The following is an 18,804-nucleotide window of genomic DNA, read 5'->3' on the forward strand; positions in this document are numbered from 1 at the left end:
TAGATTCTATTTAACTTAGGTTTAAATGTTTTTATATATATAAAATTTTATTTTGAATTTAATATTTACCTTTCCTTTTACTTTAGTATTTTTGAAATTATATTTGTTTTAATTTAAAATTAATTTTGAACTTTAAATTAGGTTTAGATTTGTAGACATCTTTTCATTTAAAGTTAGGTTTTATTTAATTTTTCATTTTAAATTTAGGTTAGTAAATTAAAAAAGAAGAAGAAGAAAAGAGAAAAGTAAAAAGTTAAAGATTAAAATTAGTTTTTTTTTTTAAAGATATATTCATAGCTTTCGTTTTAGTTGAAAATTTTCAGATTTAGGTGTTCTTAAAATTTTCGGTTTTAGATTAGACGGTTAAAACTTGAGGGGTTTTTTTAATATATATATATATATACAAATAAAAATAAGAAAACCAGAAGGGGCATCGTCGTATTCTTTTTCCCGCTCCCGCGGCATCAAGTTCTCGTCCCCGTAGCTCAGCTCCGACAGCCGGCTCCCCTTTGCACTCCGACTGTCCCTCGCGGCCTCTGCACCAACATCCAGGCTCTCCGCCATCCTATTGAGCCACCCTTTCTCCACAATTTCCTTACGGCCGGTGCTGGCTCACATTGTCCCAGCATAAAACCTACCGCATCACGTCGGCTCTTTGCAGTTCAATCCACGACAGCGCCAAAGCCGGCTCCTTTCGTCCCCTCTGTTCGCAGAGATCCCTTGGTCACAAGCATTGGTCGCCCGCGAGCAGCTAGTTTTTCCACAGATTTACCTCGAAAATCAAATTGGCTAACAGTTTTGGTTAATTTCGAAATCTCATTGGTACGCTGACAATTTCATAAATTTTTCAAAAGAAGTTTGAATTTCTGGTGAACTGGCGTTAACCGAAAAGATTGAAAATCGACAGACATTTTTCCTTGCACAATTACTGCGAATCAATTTACTCTAAATGCGATATTGAATTTCCCTGGTTCAATGAACGGCATTTCTGAAATATATTCTTGGTCCTACTTGGTTATATTTTAAAATATCTTAAGCAAGATTGTCTGCAAAATTGACACGCGACCGTTAATTTTATGGTTATACAAAATTTGACTTAAATATGTATTGTAACGTGGTAACCAGTCCTTTGAAACTTGATTAATGCATAAATTAACCCTTGAAGTTACAACTTGGTAAATCTTGGGCAGCATATTCGTTTCGAAATTTTTGAAACATATTTGATGCTCTGGAAACTTTGTTCTTGATTATTCATCATCTTATGATTGCCAATGAACAAAATAAACTTGGGTAATGATGCTCTGGAAACTTTGTTCTTGATTATTCATCATCTTATGATTGCCAATGAACAAAATAAACTTGGGTAATGATTTTTGGTGTGTTGGCATGTTAAACATAAGATTGAAGGATCTCATGGAGCAAATAAATGATATTTAGTTTCTAAATGATATGATTGCTCCTCGGCATAATTGATTTGGTGCATACTTGATTTATGGTACTTTGTGAAATTTGCTCATGGAAGACCTGCTGTGAGATTTGATCATCAGTGAGATTTAATCATTGGTGGTGATTGTTTGAAGTTTGAACATCGGCCATTTTCATTGATAAATTGGTTTTATGCTAATTGCTCACACATTTCGAATGGTCAAAAAATCAGTTGTGTCTTTCATCCATACCAACGATAAATTTAAAATTGGATTTAAATATAGGGAAACCCCCCTTAGGTTAGAAGAGCTAGCCTAGAAGTGAGGGGCGGTTGCCAAAGTGGTGGTGGGCAATTTTTCTTGTTTGTGTCCATAGTTCTTCCTTTTGATAGGTTTACTTTAGTGAGAACTTGTGAGATAACAAGCCTCACTCTTCTCTAAGCCCATCTCTTGCAAGTAGCTATCTATCCTCAAGTATCATGCCCAAGGCACCTACTTGAGCCCATAGAGTGCATTTTTCAACCTGCAAACATGGGAATCCCTCCCATGCACCTCGAACTCCTCAAGCTGCTTGATGTAGACTTCTTCCTCAATGATCCCATTGAGGAAGGCAATCTTGACATTCATTTGTTGCACTCTCCAACCCATCTCTGGTGCTATAGAGATAATAACCCAAATTGAGGTATATTTTCTATAATGGCGAATGTTTCCTCGCAGTCAACCTCCACTCGCTGTGAGAACCCCTTAGCTATGAAGTGCGCCTTGAACTTCTCACTCTCCCATCAATTACGTGCTTAATCTTGTAGATCCATCGTGATCCAACCACCCTCTTGCCCTTTGGCCAAAGCACTACCTCCCACCATGGCATCTTTCCAAACTTGCTGATGAATATCTTCTTGATAACTAGAAGGCTTTGCATCAGTTAGCTCCGTCATGAGTGCCATGTGGCCAGTGTATCTCTGTGGCGGCATGCTCTCCCTAGTAGACCTCCTAGGAGGCCCCACATCCTTGACATCTCTCAGTGTCTATGTGGCCCACCTAGGTTGCCCCCTGCTTGATGTGGAAGGCTTATTTTATGGAATAAGATCTCCCTGCTTCTCCTCATCCTCGTGAATAACCTGTGTACCAATACTTATACTTATGCCTATGCCCTATCCTTGTGGATATGGATCTTGTCTCCTCTCCTCCTTCGTCCTTGTGAGTCTTGACCTCCTACATATGTTGGATTACCATCCCGTGTGCCCTTTGAAAGCCCTCTCTTCTTCGAACCGTACATCCCTGTGCACCATTGCCTTCTTGAGCGTTGATATACACGGTAGCCTTCTGAATTTTCACTGTATCCGACGAAGATCCCCTTCTTTGAAGTCGGTTCCAAATTCGGTCTCTTCTCAAAGAGGTGTGTGACAGTACATTAGACACCCAAATATCTAGAAGTGCCCCACATTCAGTTTCCTGCCTATGTATGCCTCCTCTAGAGTCATCCTCCGCAAGACCTTGGGGGGACTCCTGTTCAGAATGTACACTATGTTATTACAAGCCTTAGCCGAGAAAAAAAAATGGGCAACTCTTGATCTCGCACAACCCCAACTATAACCCTTTTCTTCCTCTTTGCTACTTCGTTCTATTGAGGATTATAAGGAACAATAAGCTCCTTTTTTATCTTCCCACTCGCATAAAGCTCAATGAAGGCATTCAAGGTTTATTCACCCTCATTGTCTGATCACAACACCTGAATCTCTCCCCATCTGATTCTCCACAAGAGCTTTGAACTCTTGGGAAATGTCAAAGACCTTGTCCTTGGTTTTGAGGAAAGAAATCTAGGTCTTTTTGGAGTATGTTGGATGGTGTTGCTATTGATGTCAACCGATGGAGTTGATTGGGTTTGATTTTGACCAAAAACACTAGTCATTGATGTCAAATGAACAATGAACGCTTCTTAGAATTGCATAGATTACATCAAGTTGAAGGCTACACTGTTGGATGGTTGAAAACCCAGGTCTTAGGGTTTGGGTTCCTTGGATTGAGAATGTACCCCGATTTTGTCGAGGGTTTTTGGTAGGTCAAATCATTGAGTTTGAGTTGAGGATCCATGTCATTAGATTCTCCTTGAAAAGATGTTTCTATTGATATGTGGTACGCCCCGAGAGGCCTCCTGGTTTGAGAGATATTCACAATTAAAGTTGGTGACCTCAGTTTCTGGACTAAAACCCCAAGGGGTAGTGATATGACACCTCCTCCTATAATTGCCAATATGTGATGTTATTTATCACCGTAATCTTACCATGCATAAGTTACATAACTTCAAGAAACAAAGACAATAAATCAATCATTGACTTCACACACCCTTCTGTTCCCTACAAAACACACCACATAGATTTAGTGTATGAGTTTCTTAGCATTCAAACAAACTAGCAGATAATAACTACTAATTTAAAATTAATCCTATTAAGAATTAAAGAGTTCCTAAATATCCTAAAAGGCCTACCAAATGAAGCCCCTAATTAGCCTTACTACACTATAAAAAGAGACTCCTCCTAACCTCCAAAACATAACATCTCAACAAATATTTCCATGCCTAAGCTCTGAAATCACTCGACTTTTGTGTGGTAGATCAACAAAGTTCTTTTCTTGAGGTAGTTTGAAGTTCGATCCTCTTTTAGGGTAGCGAAATTGCAGGAAGTAAGTAACATTTTTGTTTTGTCTTGATTGGGTATTGTTTGGCAAGTTCAACCTTGTAGCAACTCTATTAGAGCAAGGCTGCAAGCTTGGGCAAACATTTATTTACTATTCTCAAGCCTTCAGTCCTTCCTTTTTGGCCCTGTGGTTAGGGCATCAAATGCAGGGAATTCTCTTGAAATTGGAGTGCAGGATTAAGTCTTGATTTTCGACCCTCTTTTAGGATTGAATTCAAGTCTCTTTTATGTTGCAATTTTGTTTTTGGTTCTGGATTCGCTTGTGTGTCTTTGTAGGTTTGTTGGGCATCTAGCTTTACAAACTTCTCTATTATCTTTGCACTACAATTACTTCTAAATGAGAAGGTGTGGTGACTTGATCTTACATGTTCAAACTTAACTTGTGCACAATCTTTGATGAAGAACTGTTATAGTAACATACCTTAAGAATTGTTATAGTAATCTACAATAAGTAGCAGAAATTCATGATTTTAACTTGAGATTCCTCAAAGAAAGATAACCTCCTGAAGCAGCTTGCGGCCTAGTTCAAACAACAAATCATTTTCAAGATTGATTGGTCCCTGAAGGCTCAGATCACATGAAGGGAATGTGATTTAATTAATGGCATAACTATGGTTTGACCAAACCTATGAATCACTACTTTGAAGATTGACGACCTAGTCTTATTACTGTTCTATATTTCATAGTCTTGTATAACTTGTAATGTGATAACCATGATTATGTACCATGTGAATGACTCTTGATGTAAATAACTGTATCACACATGGTAGTAACCTTATGAGGGCTATAAATCTGAGTTTGACTTTAACTTAATACATTCACACGATCTTGTATAGTGACTTGAACACAACAACTAGGCAAGTGATGAACTCGACCAATAACATGACACTTAACATCCACTATTATGACAACTGTTTTGATAACCTATTAAGATTTGCATCTAAAGGTACATGTTAACAAATGATGTCATTATGTGTGATAGGGCAGCGAGGGACACAATAAATATTGACCTTGTGTTGACTTGATACCTACATGATATATTGAGCTGATCTTGACTACATGTACTTCACAAGTGTCTTGACTATACTTTTGACAAGCCATCTAATTGGTATGACAATGTTGTAGTCATATTGATGACAATGTTTGAGTTGACACCTATTACTTTGATCAATTGACTTGACTTATGGACTTATGACAATATTGATCTAGGGTTGGTCTTGAAATAAAAACGTAGGGTTTCTCTTGTATGACCTAGGATTTGTGCATAGGTGACATAATTGTAATCTTGCAGGGCAAGAGGTTTTGAAGCCAATATCATCCAGTTGTACAACATATTGAAGAAGAATGGATAACAGGGCTTGACCAATCAAACAATGGTGTTTACTTATATGCTGGTAGCCCTTTGATGACAGAGTTTGAAAGCACTGCTTGCAGGGTATTGGGATGACCTGAGGCACCTTGGTTTGTGCCGTTATTTGATAACAGTACCAGATGGTTGTAGCATCAAGTGCAACCTGATATGATGATGACATTTTTTATGCATTGATGACTATTCATTCCTGAGCAATGATATGTAGTGTGCAGTGGCAATGATGTGCAGTTGAATAATGATAGCTTGATGTGTAGCATTGTGTTGTGATCAATTTGTGGGAACAATGATTAGTGGCTACCAGGATTTGACATTTATTCTACATATTTTTTACAACTATTTTACATTGATTCAAAGTAGAGGGGATCCAGTGTGAAAATTGTGAAATGTGATCTACCAACTCTTTTGGGTGATTGGAGTCACCTTTAGGTTGTGGCCTGAGAACACTTTAGGGTGGCAGGGTGTTGCTAGGGCAAGTTGTAGATTGCGTAGGGCGTTGTGGCATCCATTCAGTTGTGGCTAATAAACTAACAGGGCAATGAAACATCCTCTCCGACAACAGCTAGTAAACAGAGTGTTGAGGCACTCATCAGGTTGTGGCTTGATCTACAGGGCGTTGGGGCATCCTTCTGGTTGCAACGTAATATTAGGGTCTAATAGCGTCCTACAAGTTGTGGCTTGTGAATTAGGGGGTTGACGCCTCCCTCAACTGTTGTTGAAATCTTGATGTAATTAATTTTTCTTTTGAAGAGAGAAGAAGACAATTACTAAGAAGCGTTCGATGGTTTTTGACATGGAGGGATTTTCCACCTAAAAATCTTTGTGTCCACCGTTTTATATTTCTACATTGTTGTATGGTGTTGTCTAATGTGGATTATTGTTTATGATTCTCTGAAGAAGAACAATAATAATAAATGAAGTTTAACTAATGCTCCGAAAAAGATTAAAAAGTGCTAATTGCTAAGAAACATTGATTCACCCCCCTCTTAGTATTTTCACTAGAGTAGTCATTAATAAATGTGACATAGTAATTGCATCCATTGAGGGATACAAAAGACATAGGCTCGCATATGTTTGAATATATAAGATCCAACACGCCCTTGGATCTGTTGTCATCGGGTGGGAAAACTGTCTTGGCATATTTTCTCATAGCACAACCTTCACATGGGTCACGCCTCTCTGTGCTAAACTCTGGTAGCCCTGTCACTGTATGATTGAGCACATTAATCACTCCATGGTGAAGATGCATTATCCTCTTGTGCCATAACTTCCCCAAATCACAACTCGTGCTCACTAATATCTGGATCAAACTGCAACCTGTATAGCTTGCCTTTGCGCACAGCAATCGCCTTTGTGCACTTTCCCTTTGTGCCCTTGTGTCAGATGTAGACTTTCCCTTTGTAGAAGGTCACCACGTCAATGTTTTAAGATTCGGCTGGCTCGGAACCGATTCGGTTGAGTTGGTCCAAGTTAAGGCGTCACCGGGTCGACTTAGCAAGTGAGCCGGTTCCGCTGGCCGGGTTATTACCGAGCCGGCCGAGTTGTCTAACAACTCGGTTGGGTTGGATGACAACGGCTCGTGAACTAAAAAACAACGATTTTTTTAAATTTTTTTGCTTTTGGGGGACTCCAAAATTTTCACTATGATACTTTAATGGTTTTTTTCCTTAAATAAGTTTATCTCGTTTGATCTTGAGAGGTTTGTTTAGGTGGTATCACATATGTAATAGAGATTCCTTAAGGGATAGCTTCATTCTTCTTCAAAACCTTCCAATAGGTTTTTTTCCCATTTCTTAAAGCAAACGTAACTTTGTGGCCCCAACCTTGGCCCTCCAAAGATGAGCATCGAGCCTTGAGTTGATTCCACGTGATGCTGCACCCCTTGATGAGCCTCCAAATGCTAAAGCACTAAACTTAAAAGCTTGGACGTTGGACTATTTGATGACATGCCCAAATGGACTGAAGATGCCCCCTAGCTGGCCTTGACCCTGTTTTGGTGGATGGTGCCTTCTTCCAAAGCATAGATGAGGATGGTTATCATTGAGATGACTTAGGAGGGCTAGCACACACCTCTTTGATGCCAATGCTTACCCTTAGGGGTGTCATGTCACTCACATGCTTGAAAAGGGTGACATAGGGTCTCTCCTAGATGACATCATAGTGGAGGATGCACCTTTTGAAGATGTACACATGCACTTTGGGACTTTCTTGGAGTGAGGAACACTCCTGGACCCTTGTATTAGTTCCTTGATGACTTACAATCTATTTTGGAGGATAACGCCATTTCTAGCCTCCTTGGTTATGTGTTTTTGTTTTGATCTCTACATCATCATCATGGATGTATTGGATAGTGCACAGGGTGCCATTTTGATATAATGGATATATTCATGAGCGTACTTTGATCATATGTTGTCTTCTATCTATATTCTAATGCTGTGTGTTTGGAAACATGAATGAAAATCTTTAAAATTATGGTTTTTTTTTTTTTAAATAAATAAATAAATATTTAATCTATTTTTTACAACGACCGAGTCATTGAAATCGAGCTGACCGAGTCGATATCGAGTCGGAGTCGACCCTCGGCCGAGTCGGAGTTTTAAAACATACCACGTACCCTCTGTCCTCCAAGGTTGATACTAGAAATAGGTTCTTGATTAGTCATGGAACACTGAGCACCTTTGTCACTTTGAGGGGTTTTGAAGGCTCCCTCTGAACATGACAGTACTGCGGCTTGCTGCCTTATACTTAGCATCATTTCCTAGCTCGATGTGGAGATCAATTTCCTCCTCACACAACTTGCCAAAGACCTCACACACCCTTGTCATATGGCACGATGCACCACTATCTATGTCCCACACTATTTTGGTCACTGAGCTTGATAGATATGTAATGAGGCTGAAGTCTACCTCAAAACTACTTAAGAAGTCTTCAATCTTCGTTGAGGCCACCACTTGTGACTTGATCTTCTTCTTCTTGTGACAAGAAATATACTTCACTTTTTTGAAGTCACTTCCTTCTTTCCCTTGGACACCACCCCATTACTGCTGGAGCTCTTTTTCTTGGGCTTCCTCTTGCCTTTTCCTACAAGCACCAAGTTCTCCTCATCCTTATTTTTGGATGCACCACTCTGTTGAGGTCCCACTCTTGTTTGTTCTTGGATGAAGTCATCCCACAACCGCTCCCAGTTAGGGAGATGCTCTCTCGCCATAATCCCCTTGACGAAAACATCCCATTTCTTTGTGAATTTATTTAGTGCTATGCGCACTAGTTTTGGGTCGTGTATGGTCTCCCGCATGGTTGCAAGCTCGTCCCTTATCTGAGTAATGCGAGTGAGGTATGAAGCCACTCGTTCTACCCTGACCGTCTTGGTGCTACTCAATTTCTCTCAAATTACCATCTTTTTGTTCTGGTTGTCGCTTTGATAGAGCTTTATGAGAGGCTCCCACATTTCTCTAGTAGGATTTTTCCCAGAAATATGATGGATTATATGGTTCTTCACCCTATCTAAGGTGATGCGCCTAGCCTTCACATCTTGCTTCTTGTACACAAGTTGTGTTGGATCAACTGGGGGATGTTGTACCTAGTCAATGAGATCCCAGATTTCATTCTCCTCCAACACGAGAGCATTGCGCTCTCTCCAGGTTGTGAAGTTCGATGTACCCTCTAACCTGTCCTTAAAGTGCAACCTTGTGGCCATGCCTGAAAAATCTTTGCTTCACTCAACCTTTGCGCTAACTGTAGATCACTGCTCTGAAAAACCACAAGCTGACCTCTGAATATTGTCAAATTTGTTCCCTGCTCTTCAAAGACGCTCTAATGCCATGTAAGTTTCCTAAGCCCAACACAAGAATTAGTTCCCAACAAAATTTTTATGCTGAGAAATAAATTGCAGTGACCAATTAATTTTGATTTGTAAACTAACCACTATGAGGCTCTTTACAAATAAAATGCACAACAAAAACAATAAGAACAACAATCACACAATTGACACATTTTTACCCTGGAAATCCACTGTTAGATTATGGTAGTAGCGGGGACAATGTTCTAGTCTTTATGATGTCTAAGAGGCTAAGGAACACGAGATCTCCAAAACCCAGAAAAGGTTTTGCGAGAAAAGACTTGTAGATGCCTTAATTAAATTAATTAGCCAATAATTAAAAATTTCCCAAGTCTAACTTAGGAAAATTGGTTAATCAATGTGAATTAATTTAGGAAGTTCGATTTTACTTTAGAGGCTTCTATTGATGAAGTCAAATTGATCTTAGCCATTAGTTGAGATGTAATCATCGCCTTTATAAGAGCAAATCGAAGGGCTTGGAGAGGGCATCAATTGTATTGTGAGTAGTTCGACTACCCAATTGCAGGTATTCAACAAGGGCGCAGTTGAAAGTAGGGAAGCATCAGAGACAGAGGGATCATCAGAGATTTGAGAGTAGGAGTCCGGAGGAATTTTCCTCACTATTTTCTAGTGTTCGAGAGACAGGAAGAGGAGGCCAAATTCGTTTGGAAAGGAAGTTGCTACAACTAGTGCAGGTAGCCAAATTTCCCAGTGCGAGTTGCCAAAGGAGCTACGTTTCAATTGCCAGTTGCCAGATCAATGTCCCGGAGGTAGAGGGAGTTGGTTTCAGAGGTAGAGGGAGGCATGATGACTTGCAAGAAGGTGATTCTGGGGCTGTACGAATTTTCTATGAGTAGCCGTATGCGTTTCTAGCTAGGTAGTGCGAATAGCCTGGAAGCTCAAGTTGTTGGGAGAGAGTGCCAAATCGGTTGCAGAAGGAGACAGGGTGTCTCCAGATTATTTTGCTAGTAGAGATTGCCAGAGCTTTGCTAGTAAGGGAAGCAAATCATTGTACTCTTGAATTGCTAAAGATAATAATGAAACCGTCATCTGTTGCACTAGTTTTCCCTTCGGGGTTTTTCTAGGGCATTTGTCCAAAAACAATGGTGTCATAATTTTATGTGTGCGTGAGTATTTTCTCAGTTCCAATTTTTATATTTCGCATCGTTTTTAATTGTGAAGAATGAAATAGTGATTTAATCATTATTTTTCGAATAATAATTCAAAAGACAAATAATTTGCAGTAGATAGAAGATTAAATTCCAGTTTATTGCATTCGTGGAAATTTCACATGGTATCAGAGCAGAAAAGATTGGTTAAAAGGCTCTAGAAGCGAAGGCAGCGAGGGTTGTGCAGTTAATAGGGAGATCTGAAGCACAAAGAACTAGATCTGCGTAGGCCTAACCAGGCAGTGTTAATTGCTGGGGCAGAAAATTCGATTTCCAGTCCAGTTTAGAGGAAAATTTTGACTTGTCTTAGAGCAATAACATTAGGCAATGAGGGTTGTTGGAAAGGGTTTCCGGTGAGCAAATTAGAGATTCCTAGAGCAGATCTAGCATAGTGATTTTGCAACAATGTAGCAATAGATCAGCGCATGGCAAAGAAGAGAAAAACACACAGAGAGGGAATTCCCAGAAATTCTCAAAGGGTTTCCATATTTCCAGTGTCAGGAAAGGATGCCGTAATTTCCAATAGGAGGCAAAGCGATTTTCCATTGTGAGCTTGCTAGTCCAGCCAGTCGTGCTTTAGGGCTAACAATACGTGTGTCTGTACCGGAATAAGTTCCGGTGGTAGAGCGAGTTGCCTAGAGTAGGAGTAGGAGGCAGTCTGAGTTTCGGGAAGGAGGCCTGGAGGCAAGTGCGAATTACCCAATAGCAAATCTGCGCTTTCCAGAGAGGATTGCGAGCAACAGGGAGAATGCCTAGTTAATTTACCGGAAGGAGAAGGAGATTTTCCAGTTTATTTCTCCAATTTTTGAGTTTCGCAAAGATTGCCGCAATAAGACTTAGAGGTCAAGGCATGTTGGATGAGCATGGTCTGAAGGAGTTTGTGACAACAATTGTAGTTGTACCAACAGATCCTATCTTGTTACATGATTAGAGGAACGACATGGTTAAGGCAAAGAGGTTGATCGGAGTTCAAGATCATATCATCTCGCATAGTATAGAGAAGGGAACTGCAAGAGAGATGTGGGATGCCACAGTCAAACTCTACAAGGATCCTTTCGAGAGTCGGAAGATGATTCTCAAAGAGAAACTGAGAACAATCAAGATGCAGAAGGGCGAGAGCGTTATCTCACCAGGATTCAGTGTGTTTGTGATGAACTTGCAACAGTTGGAGAGAAACTAGTAGAGGGTGAACTAGTGTGTATAGCTCTAAATAGGTTTACCAAGGAGTGGCGAAACTTTGTTCAAGTGATTACTGGACGAGATAAGCTACCATATTTGGAGAGCTTGTGGAGTGACTTCACTCAGGAAGAGCCAAGGCTCAGTCTCGTCGAGGGTACCAGTAGCAACTGCAAGGGACTGAAGGTAAAGAAGGAAGAAGAAAACATCACTTTGCAGAGAAGGGTAAAGCTAAGAAGGGTCCCAGTGAGGGACAAAACTATCTAGTATCAAGGAGAGAAGAAGAAGAAAGACTTGTCGAAGGTCAAGTGCTTCAGATGTGGTGAACTTGGTCACTATGTCAGTCAATGTCCAAAGAGGAAGAAGGACAAGAAGGGGAAGTAGACAACAACTTCGACAAAGATTGATGACTTGTCTACCAGGTTGGAGGATGAGTTTGCTATGTTTGCAGCATTATCCTCAGATGGAGTATGATACTCCAGTATGCTGGAGCGGACAGGATCCAAGGGAGGAGCAACAAGGAGGTCTAGTTCTAGCCATGGAAGGCTTGATCAAAAAATCAGATCCAGTTTTTGTGTGTTCCCAGTTGGATCATTACCTATGCTACGAGATCTCGAGTGGGCCTAATGGTTAAGAGCATGTGTTTCCTCCTAAGAGGTCATAGGTTCAAAACCAGAGGGGGGTAGAGTATGTATGCCTTCATAGACTTAGCAGTGAAATCGTTGCGCGGAGGTGGGTCCCTTGTCCCACAAGCAAGGGGGTCTCATACACCAATTTGGTGTTTGGCTTGGTTGTGACCTTAAAATTGGATAATAATAATAATAAAGTAGCAAGGGGATCAAAGTGTCAGCAAGGCGTAGTCAGATTCTCGAGAGACAGTGCGAAGCCAACTAGGTGTAGTCAGATACTCGAGAGACAAGTGCAGGGCCAGTTGCAGTGATTCAGTTGATCAGGTGAGATTAACACACAAGATTGCAGTGATAGCAACAACGCAGTGGCAAGAAGGAGGCGGTGCGAATTAGCTAGTTGCAGAAAGCAAGGTTCAGTTCCAACCAGAGAGAGACTCCAACATAGAGGCATCAACAGTGTGAGATCAAAGTATGTGTAGTAGCATGGTGGACAGTGACAACCCGTATATTTTCTTCACAATGATTTCCAGTGACAAGAAGTCAAAATTGCTAGAAGATGTGAAGGAGGGAGGTATCACAGATGTTAGACATCAATAGTGTGGTTTAGTTTGGCTACAACGTGTTCCCCAGACCAACATGTGGCTGATATACTCACGAAGGCCTTAGGGAGGGCAAAGTTTGTCTACTTCAAAGATTAGATGGGTATAATGGAGAACACCTTCCTTGCTAAGAGTGAGTCTTAGATTATGGTAGCAACGAATAGGTGTTCTAGTCTCTATGATATTTAAGAGGCTAAGGAACATGAGATCTCCAAAACCCTGCAAAGGTTTCGCGAGAAAAGACTTGGAGACGCCTTAATTAAATTAATTGGCCAATCATTGAAAAGTTCCGACCTAAGTCTAACTTAGAAAATTGGTTAATTAAGGTGAATTAATTAAGGTATTCTGATTTTACTCTAGAGGCTTCTATTGATGAAGTCAAATTGATCTTAGACATCGATTGAGATGTAATTGTGGCCGTTGAGACTCTAGCGAGAGATTATAAGAGCAGGTCGAAGGGCTTGGAGAGGGCATCAATTGTATTGTGAGTCGTTCGACTACCTAGTTGCAGGTATTCAACAAGGGTGTAGTTGAAGCTAGGGAAGCATTAGAAACAAAGGGATCAACAAAGATTTGAGTGCCCCTTTAGGGGGCTCACTATTCATATGGTGAGGAGAGGTGCTCGACCATAAGGTCCGTCAGGGGCTCGACCGTTAAGGACCTTTAGGTGCTCGACCATAAGGTCCGTCAGTGTTTAGGATACAGGAAGAGGAGGCCGAATTCATCTGTAGAGGAAGCCGCTACAACAAGTGCAAGTAGTCAGATTTCCTAGTGTGTTAATTTTAGGTATGTTCTATGCTTAGAGCAATTTAATTCAATTTTTACTGTTAGCTCAATATCTTTTCTAGATTAGCAATCACATCAGCATTAAAGTAAACTGCAGATAGAACATAAACATAAATCGCAGAAGACAAGCCAAGACAAGATGTGGCGCTAGCCAGGGACAAACCCCAATGTGGGGAATCCTTTGATCAATTCTTCTTATATGTTCTTCAATAGTTCAACATAGAGAGACAAAGATAGTACATTTACAACAGAAGTCAACACTTTGACTTATCTAGATAAGAGCATAGATCATCTCTAAGAAGATGATACATGAGCTCAGTTGAAGACAAGCTGCTTCAATTGATTCTCCAAGGTGACTCCTTCACTTATCATCGTGCTGCATCTCGTCATCATGCTGCACCTCACCATGTTGCTCCATCCTGCACCCATCATCACAGTGCTGGACCTAATGACCATGCTGTACACTTCATATTGTTGCACCTGTCACTATGCTGCTCCCAATCACTGAGCTTCTCTCATCACTGATCTGCACCCAATGATGCACTCATCATGCTGCATCCAATATGCTGTAATTATTTACACTCACTAGTCTTAGCTGCTTGCTATGGCTTACAGCCTAGCAGAGCAGCTAGACGCCTCCAAAATGCAATCAATTAATAGTCACAATGTCTGCCTTGATTTGTCTGCAATTGTCCTCTAAGGGAAGGCTGTATCTGCCTTCCACAAGATTGTCCTCATTTTACTATAGCATGTATATATCTGACAAGCCATACATCAAACTGAAGATGTCGTTGTCATGTGTTCACTAGATAACATACAACCTAGAGAGCAGACTTCACTGCTTCTTCTTTATGACAGTGAATTCCCAGTCCTTAACTCATGCCTTGTAACTGTTTTATTTAACATGTTGTCATCCACAAGACTTAGATTTCCATGCTATCACCTACAACACACATAGGCACGTACAACACTTAGATTTCCATGCTGTCACCTACAACATACATAGGGATAGGCCTCTTTGTGCTGTTGATAAGGGCTGCATATTGTAGATAAAACAACAACTAGGTATCCTTGATTAGACTGCGGATTAGGGCCTTTACTTGTTGCTCGTTAGGCCTCCTTAGACTGCAGCTAGGGCACCTTTATTAGACTGCAGATTATCTCCTCCTTAACGCTGCTAGAGCTCTCCTTTGATTGCGGCCAAATCTCTGGTCATAGAGACACTTTAACGCATGGAGAGCACAACAAATATGCTGTCATGACATATGGACATACGCAGCAATGGAGATCTACAACATGGAGACTCTATATGCTGTCATGATATACGCAACAAGAATGCACAGCATGGAGATGCAATACACTGTCATGGAAACACTTGCATATACGCAGCAATGGAGACTCTTTATACGCAGTCGCAGTTATGAAGAAGAACCACTGTCAAGACATGAGGCCACAGTCAATGCATGGAGCCGCTGTAAAGGCATGAAGCCGCAGAGAGCCGCAGTCAAGCAAAGTCACAGTCAAACGGAGTCACAGTCAAGGTCATGGAGCCATAGTGAGTTCAGTTGTCTCCTCGGATGGGTTAAGAAACCATAGAACTAAAGCAGACTTGTCATTGGATAACAGAGAAAGATCTATTCTCTCTCTCTCTATATGTATTACAGTCTTGCTATGACTCGATGATGAGATAAGGATTTAATGAGAAGATCCTTGGCATACGTATTCAGATCTAGCATAAGGCAGTCTCAACATGTTTCGAAGAACAGTGACAAGGATCGTATGATGATGAATGAGATCATGGGCATGGGCAGCATGATGATGAATGAGATCATGGGCATGGACAACATGATGATGAATGAGACCATGGAAGATGTAGCACAGTGGGCATGATAAATAATGAGCAGCATGATGATGAGAGCAGATGAGAGCAGCTCAGTCATCAAGGCTCAACACTGTGATGGTACAACATGATATCACACGGTTATGTGCAGCAAATGGACGAGAGGTAGCACTATGATAGGTGAAGGAGTCACCTTAGAGAATTAGTTGAAGCAATATGTCTTCAACTAATCTCTGTAGATATCAAAAGTCAAAATGTTGACTTCTATTGTAAATGTACTATCTCTCTCACTTTCTCTGCTGAACTTTGAAGAACATAAAAGAAGAATTCATAAAGGGTTTCCTCACATTGTGGGGTTTGTCCTTGGCTAGCGCCACATTATGTGTCCTCTTGTCTTGGCTTGTCTTCTACGATTTATATTTATGTTCTATCTGCACTTTACTTTAATGCTGATGTGATCGCTAATCTGGAAAAGATATTGAGCTAACTTGAAAATTGAAATAAATTGCTCTAGCATAGAACATACCTAAAATTAACAGGCTAAGACTCTCCCTTACCTGTGGCTAAGATAAGGCAAGATCTACCTCCTTTAAGACTGTGTATAGGGCAGCATTAGCCCTTCCTTGACAGCTGATTTGAGCTCCTAGATTTGACTGCGGTTAGGGCAATTCATCTCCATTAAGACAACGTAGAATCCTTCTTGACTGCGTAGAGGTGTCTCCTCCTAGGACTGCGTAGAACCTTCTTTGATTAACTGTGCTAGGGCTTCGTCATTAGGGCAACATTACCCCTTAGGATCTCTTCTCTTGCTAAAACCCAAAGCCAAGTAGAGAGGAAGAGATCCCAAGTGAGTGTGTAGAAATGACTTGAAGGCCACCTCTATTTATACTAAAAGGTTGAACACAAGTGGGGTTTATTTGGTTGCTGGCCGACCTTGACGAATTGTCCCATAACACAAATAAGTTCATATCTCCATGAATACTTATCGAAATTGGATGATCTTTAGATCAATCCTACACCTCTCGATGAGAGGGATCCAAGAAAAATATCAGCTGCCATTAATAAGATGACCCACATGGAGTTTGGCTCTAGTTGCCAATTTTAACATAGTGCGAGTTGCTAGAGGAGCTGCGTTTTAGTTGCCAGTTGCTAGATCAGTGTCCCGAAGGCAGAGCGAGTGGGTTTCAGAGGCAGGGGGAGGTAGGATGACTTGCAGGAAGGTGATTTCAAGGTTGTGCGAATTTTCTATTAGCATTCGTACACATTTCCAACCAGGTAGTGCAAATAGCTTGGAAGTGCAAGTTGCTGGGAGAGAGGGTTCAATCGATTGCAGAAGGAGACAGGGAGTCTCCAGATTATTTTGTCAGTAGATATTGCCAGAGCTTTGCCAGAAAGGAAAGTAGATCGTTGTACTCTTGAATTGCTAAAGATAATAATAAATTATAAAACCCTCATCTACTGCACTGGTTTCCCCTTCGGGATTTCTCTAGGGACATTTGTCCAAAAACAACAACGTTATGATTTCATGTGTGTGTGCATATTTTGTCAATTCCAGTTTTATATTCCTCAACGTTTTAATTGTGAAGAATGCAAGAGTGATTTAATCGTTATTTTCCAAATAATAATTCAGAAGACAAATAATCTGCATTAGATAGAATGGGCATGTGCAACATGATGATGAATGAGATCATGGGCATGGACAACATGATGATGAATGAGACCATGGAAGATGTAGCACAGTGGGCATGATAAATAATGAGCAGCATGATGATGAGAGCAGATGAGAGCAGCTCAGTCATCAAGGCTCAACACTGTGACGGTACAACATGATATCACACGGTTATGTGCAGCAAATGGACGAGAGGCAGCACTATGATAGGTGAAGGAGTCACCTTAGAGAATCAGTTGAAGCAATATGTCTTCAACTGATCTCTGTAGATATCAAAAGTCAAAATGTTGACTTCTATTGTAAATGTACTATCTCTCTCACTTTCTTTACTGAACTTTGAAGAACATAAAAGAAGAATTGATCAAGGGTTTCCCCACATTGTGGGGTTTGTCCTTGGCTAGCACCACATCCTGTGTCCTCTTGTCTTGGCTTGTCTTCTGCAATTTATATTTATGTTATATCTGCAGTTTACTTTAATGCTGATGTGATTGCTAATCTGGAAAAGATATTGAGCTAACTGTGAAAATTGAAATAAATTGCTCTAGCATAGAACATACCTAAAATTAACAGGGTAAGACTCTCCCTTACCTGCGGCTAAGATAAGGCAAGATCTACCTCCTTTTAGGACTGTGTATAGCGCAACATTAGCCCTTCCTTGACAGCTGATTTGAGCTCCTAGATTTGACTGCGGCTAGGGCATCTCATCTCCATTAAGACAATGTAGAACCCTTCTTGACTGCATAGAGGTGTCTCCTCCTAGGATTGTGTAGAGCCTTCTTTGATTAACGATGTTAGGGTAGTGTAGAGCCTTTCTCCATTAGGGCAGCGTTATCCCTTAGGATCTCTCCTTGTACTAAAACCCAAAGACAAGTAGAGAGGAAGAGATCCCAAGTGTGTGTGTAGAAATGACTTGAAGGCCACCTCTATTTATACTATAACGTTGAGCACAAGTGGGGTTTATTTGGTTGTTGGTCGACTTTGACGAATTGTCCCATAACACAAATAAGTTCATATCTCCATGAATACTTATCGGAATCGGATGATCTTTAGATCAATCCTACACTTCTCAATGAGAGGGATCCAAGAAAAATATCAGCTGCCATTAATAAGATGACCCACATGGAGTTTGTCCCTAGTTGCCAATTTCAACACTCCCTCTCAACTAGGGAGAAGTCCATCCGCTGATCCATATGTCTGACTGTACTATCTTTGCCATTAGTGCCTTGCATTGCTCTGCTGAGATCTGCTGAACCATGAAGAAGTAGAATTGGTTGTCAGTTCCATATGAAGAGAGTGTGTCATACCACTCTTACTGACTCGAAGTCAGTTTCATTGATCCTAGATCAATGGAGGTCATCCTAGCATAGGGAGTACAGTAGATACAACGATATGTCCATCGATAATATTACTATGGTCCCTAACCCCATTTCCTTACTCATTGATCAGATGAGAGGTACTTCCCATGAGTCCCAGATTGCATGGGTAGGATGTCTCGACAGGAGAACTAATCATCCTGTCCCTAAGTCGCCTCGGGGTATCACAGGGGAAGGTTGATTCATTCACCCTGTACACAGTGCACCATTAGGGGAGGGTGAGTCGCCCTATGGTCGTG

At 40.8% G+C, this 18,804-nt stretch overlaps 1 protein-coding gene across 3 annotated transcripts in view; it reads left to right on the plus strand.

Moving 5' to 3' along the window:
• The first annotated feature begins 583 nt into the window (after positions 1–583).
• Positions 584–18,804, plus strand: part of LOC149215203 (origin of replication complex subunit 4-like) — a 357,971-nt gene continuing 339,750 nt past the window's right edge. For all 3 annotated transcript variants that reach the window (XM_089392543.1, XM_089392542.1, XM_089392544.1), the window contains exon 1: positions 584–822. The gene's annotated coding sequence lies outside the window, so the exon portion shown is untranslated. The remainder of the gene's footprint in view (positions 823–18,804) is intronic.

Source organism: Pinus tabuliformis, chromosome 1_1 (assembly GCF_031772625.1).
Source record: "Pinus tabuliformis cultivar Carrire ecotype Pingquan chromosome 1_1, CPIR1, whole genome shotgun sequence".
Taxonomy (NCBI): domain Eukaryota; kingdom Viridiplantae; phylum Streptophyta; class Pinopsida; order Pinales; family Pinaceae; genus Pinus; species Pinus tabuliformis.